Here is a 6,000-nt window from a genome sequence, read left to right on the forward strand (position 1 = left end):
GATTCCGCGGTATTGTTGGATTGAAGCGGCTTGGACCGACATTACTCGTACGCTTACGAGAGACTGGTTTCATCATTACGAGTAGCTCCGTTGCTCAAAGATGACTGGCAAGTGTCGGTTTCTCCAACTTTAGTTGAATCGGATTTGACCGAGGAGGTCCTTGGATGGGGTTAAATAGCAACTCATATATCTCCGTTGTGGTGTTTGCGTAAGTAAGATGCGATCCTACTAGATACCCTTGGTCACCACGTAAAACATGCAACAACAAAATTAGAGGACGTCTAACTTGTTTTTGCAGGGTATGCTTGTGATGTGATATGGCCAACGATGTGATGTGATATATTGGATGTATGAGATGATCATGTTGTAATAGAAATATCGACTTGCACGTCGATGGTACGGCAACCGGCAGGAGCCATAGGGTTGTCTTTATACTAACGTTTGTGCTTGCAGATGCGTTTACTATTTTGCTAGGATGTAGCTTTAGTAGTAATAGCATGAGTTGCACGACAACCTCGATGACAACACGTTGATGGAGATCATGGCGTGGCGCCGGTGACAAGAAGATCGTGCCGGTGCTTTGGTGATGAAGATCAAGAAGCACGTGATGATGGCCATATCATGTCACTTATGAATTGCATGTGATGTTAATCCTTTTATGCACCTTATTTTGCTTAGAACGACGGTAGCATTATGAGGTGATCTCTCACTAAAATTTCAAGACGAAATTGTGTTCTCCACGACTGTGCACCGTTGCTACAATTCGTCGTTTCGAGACACCACGTGATGGTCGGGTGTGATAGACTCAACGTTCACATACAACGGGTGCAAAACAGTTGCGCACGCGGAACACTCGGGTTAAGCTTGACGAGCCTAGCATGTGCAGACATGGCCTCGGAACACATGAGACCGAAAGGTCGATCATGAATCATATAGATGATATGATTAGCATAGGGATGCTTACCACTGAAACTATACTCAACTCACGTGATGATCGGACTTGAGCTAGTGTAAGTGGATCATGAACCACTCAAATGACTAGAGAGATGTACTTTTTGAGTGGGAGTTTAGCGAATAATTTGATTAAGTTAAACTCTAATTATCTTGAACATAGTCTAAGTCCACTTTGAATATATTTGTGTTGTAGATCATGGCTCACGCGACAGTCATCCTGAATTTTAATACATTCCTAGAGAAAGCTAAGTTGAAAGATGATGGAAGCAACTTTATAGACTGGGCTCGTAATCTTAAGCTAATCTTACAAGCTGGGAAGAAGGATTATGTCCTTAATGATGCGTTAGGAGATGAACCACCCGCTACGGCTGATCAGGATGTTAAGAACGCTTGGTTAGCACGTAAGGAGGACTACTCAATAGTTCAATGTGCAGTCTTGTATGGCTTAGAACCGGGACTTCAACGTCGCTTTGAGCGTCATGGAGCATTTGAGATGTTCCAGGAGTTGGAGTTTATCTTTCAAAAGAATGCCCGGATCGAGAGGTATGAGACCTCCGATAAATTCTATGCTTGCAAGATGGAGGAAAACTCATCTGTCAGTGAACATGTGCTCAAAATGTCTGGGTACTCAAACCGTCTAGCTGAGCTGGGGATTGAACTCCCGCAAGAAGCTATCGCTGACAAAATCCTTCAATCACTGCCGCCAAGCTATAAAGGCTTTGTGTTGAACTACAACATGCAAGGGATGAACAAGTCTCCCGGCGAGTTGTTTGCGATGCTGAAAGTCGCAGAGTCTGAACTCCGTAAAGAGCATCAAGTGTTGATGGTGAATAAGACCACTAGTTTCAAGAGAAATGGCAAAGGCAAGAAGGGCAATTCGAAGAAGAGCGGCAAGCCTGTTGCCAATCCGACGAAGAAACCCAAAGCTGGACCTAAGCCAGAAACGGAGTGTTACTATTGCAAGGGTATGGGTCACTGGAAGCGCAATTGCCCCAAGTATCTGGCAGATAAGAAGGCGGCCAAAGAAAAATCAGGTATATTTGATATACATGTTATTGATGTGTACTTAACCGGCTCTCGTAGTAGTGCCTGGGTATTCGATACCGGTTCTGTTGCTCATATTTGCAACTCGAAACAGGAACTGCGGAATAGGCGAAGGCTGGCGAAAGATGAAGTGACGATGCGCGTAGGAAATGGTTCCAAGGTTGATGCAATCGCCGTCGGCACAGTGTCACTTCAGTTACCGTCAGGATTAGTGATGAACTTAAATCATTGTTATTTAGTGCCTGCGTTGAGCATGAACATTATATCTGGATCTTGTTTATTGCGAGACGGTTACTCTTTTAAGTCAGAGAATAATGGTTGTTCTATTTCTATGAGTAACATATTTTATGGTCATGCACCGAATGTGAGAGGATTGTTCATATTGAATCTTGATAGCGATACGCATATACATAACATTGAGACCAAAAGAGTTAGAGTTAACAATGATAGCACCATATTTTTGTGGCACTGCCGCTTAGGTCATATTGGTGTAAAGCGCATGAAGAAACTCCATGCTGATGGACTTTTGGAGTCACTTGACTTTGATTCACTTGACACGTGCGAACCATGCCTCATGGGCAAGATGACTAAGACTCCGTTCTCCGGAACAATGGAGCGTGCAAGTGACTTGTTGGAGATCATACATACCGATGTGTGTGGTCCGATGAGCGTGGAGGCACGCGGCGGATATCGTTATTTTCTCACCTTCACTGACGATTTAAGTAGATATGGTTATGTCTACTTGATGAAGCACAAGTCTGAAACATTTGAAAAGTTCAAACAATTTCAGAGTGAAGTGGAAAAACATCGTAACAAGAAGATCAAGTTCCTACGGTCTGATCGTGGGGGTGAATATCTGAGTTTCGAGTTTTGGTACTCACTTAAGACAATGTGGAATTATTTCACAGTTAACACCGCCTGGAACACCACAGCGTAATGGTGTGTCCGAACGTCGTAATCGTACTCTATTAGAGATGGTGCGATCTATGATGTCTCTTACTGATTTGCCTTTATCATTTTGGGGTTATGCATTAGAAACAGCTGCATTCACTTTAAATAGGGCACCATCAAAATCCGTTGAGACGACACCATACGAACTGTGGTATGGCAAAAGGCCGAAGTTGTCGTTTCTTAAAGTTTGGGGATGTGATGCTTATGTCAAAAAGCTTCAGCCTGAAAAGCTGGAACCCAAAGCGGAAAAGTGCGTCTTCATAGGTTACCCAAAAGAGACAGTTGGGTACACCTTCTATCTCAAATCCGAGGGCAAAGTGTTTGTTGCTAAAAACGGAGCTTTTCTCGAGAAGGAGTTTCTCTCGAGAGAATTGAGTGGGAGGAAGATAGAACTTGATGAGGTTGTCGAACCTCTCATCCCTCTGGATGGTGGCGCAGGGCAAGTGGAAACCTCTGTCATTGCGAGCCGGTTGAGGAGGAAGTTAATGATGATGATCATGAAACTCCAGTTCAATTTTTTGTCGAACCACGCAGGTCGACGAGACCACGTGCTGCTCCAGAGTGGTACGGTAATCCCGTCTTATCAATCATGTTGTTAGACAACAATGAACCTGTAAATTATGAAGAAGCAATGGTGGGCCCAGATTCCAACAAATGGCCAGAAGCCATGAAATCCGAGATAGGATCCATGTATGAGAACAAAGTGTGGACTTTGGAGGTACTACCTGAGGGCCGCAAGGCTATTCAGAACAAATGGATCTTTAAGAGGAAGACGGACGCTGACGGCAATGTGACCGTTTATAAAGCTCGACTTGTGGCAAAGGGTTTTTCACAAGTTGAAGGAGTTGACTACGATGAGACATTCTCACTCGTAGCGATGCTTAAGTCCGTCAGAATCATGTTAGCAATAGCTGCATTTTTCGATTACGAGATCTGGCAGATGGATGTCAAAACGGCGTTCCTTAACGGTTTCCTTAAGGAAGAGTTGTATATGATACAACCCGAAGGTTTTGTCGATCCTAAGAATGCTAACAAGGTGTGCAAGCTCCAGCGATCCATTTATGGACTGGTGCAAGCATCTCGGAGTTGGAACAAACGCTTTGATGAGGTGATCAAAGCATTTGGGTTTATACAGGTGGTTGGAGAATCTTGTATTTACAAGAAAGTGAGTGGGAGCTCTGTGGCGTTTCTAATATTATATGTGGATGACATATTGCTGATTGGAAACAACGTGGAGTTTTTAGAGAGCATAAAGGATTACTTGAATAAAAGTTTCTCTATGAAGGACCTAGGAGAAGCTGCTTACATTCTAGGCATTAAGATCTATAGGGATAGATCAAAACGCCTGATAGGACTTTCACAAAGCACATACCTTGATAAAGTTTTGAAGAGGTTCAAAATGGAACAGTCCAAGAAAGGGTTCTTGCCAGTTCTACAAGGTACGAGATTGAGTAAGACTCAGTGCCCAGCAACTGATGAAGATAGAGAGCATATGCGCTCCGTCCCCTATGCTTCAGCCATAGTTTCTATCATGTATGCGATGCTGTGCACTAGACCGGATGTTAGCCTGGCCATAAGTATGGCAGGTAGGTTCTAGAGTAATCCAGGAGTGGATCACTGGACAGCGGTCAAGAATATCCTGAAGTACCTGAAAAGGACTAAGGAGATGTTTCTCGTGTATGGAGGTGACGAAGAGCTCGCGGTAAAGGGTTACGTCGATGCAAGCTTTGACACAGATCTGGACGACTCTAAGTCGCAAACCGGATACGTATTTATTCATAACGGGGGTGCGGTAAGCTGGTGCAGTTCCAAGCAAAGCGTCGTAGCAGATTCTACATGTGAAGCCGAGTACATGGCTGCCTCGGAGGCGGCTAAGGAGGGTGTCTGGATGAAGCAGTTCATGACGGATCTTGGAGTGGTGCCATTGCCTTAGCAAAGGAACCACGGTTTCACAAGAAGACCAGACACATCAAACGACGCTTCAACCTCATCCGCGACTACGTCGAGGGAGAGGACGTAAATATATGCAAAGTGCACACGGATCTGAATGTAGCGGACCCGCTGACTAAACCTCTTCCACGGCCAAAGCATGATCAACACCAGAACTGTATGGGTGTTAGATTTATTACAATGTAATTCACATGATGATGTGAGGGCTAGATTATTGACTCTAGTGCAAGTGGGAGACTGTTGGAATTATGCCCTAGAGGCAATAATAAATATAGTTATTATTATAATTCCTGTATCAAGATAATCGTTTATTATCCATGCTATAATTGTATTGAATGAAGACTCATTTACATGTGTGGATACATAGACAAAACACGGTCCCTAGCAAGCCTCTAGTTGGCTAGCCAGTTGATCAAAGATAGTCAGTGTCTTCTGATTATGAACAAGGTGTTGTTGCTTGATAACTGGATCACGTCATTAGGAGAATCACGTGATGGACTAGACCCAAACTAATAGACGTAGCATGTTGATCGTGTCATTTTGTTGCTACTGTTTTCTGCGTGTCAAGTATTTATTCCTATGACCATGAGATCATATAACTCACTGACACCGGAGGAATACTTTGTGTGTATCAAACGTCGCAACGTAACTGGGTGACTATAAAGATGCTCTACAGGTATCTCCGAAGGTGTTAGTTGAGTTAGTATGGATCAAGATTGGGATTTGTCACTCCGTGTGACGGAGAGGTATCTCGGGGCCCACTCGGTAATGCAACATCACACACAAGCCTTGCAAGCAATGTAACTTAGTGTAAGTTGCGGGATCTTGTATTACGGAACGAGTAAAGAGACTTGCCGGTAAACGAGATTGAAATAGGTATAAGGATACTGACGATCGAATCTCGGGCAAGTAACATACCGAAGGACAAAGGGAATGACATACGGGATTATATGAATCCTTGGCACTGAGGTTCAAACGATAAGATCTTCGTAGAATATGTAGGATCCAATATGGGCATCCAGGTCCCGCTATTGGATATTGACCGAGGAGTCTCTCGGGTCATGTCTACATAGTTCTCGAACCCGCAGGGTCTGCACACTT

Source organism: Hordeum vulgare, chromosome 6H, assembly GCF_904849725.1.
Source record: "Hordeum vulgare subsp. vulgare chromosome 6H, MorexV3_pseudomolecules_assembly, whole genome shotgun sequence".
Taxonomy (NCBI): Eukaryota; Viridiplantae; Streptophyta; class Magnoliopsida; order Poales; family Poaceae; genus Hordeum; species Hordeum vulgare.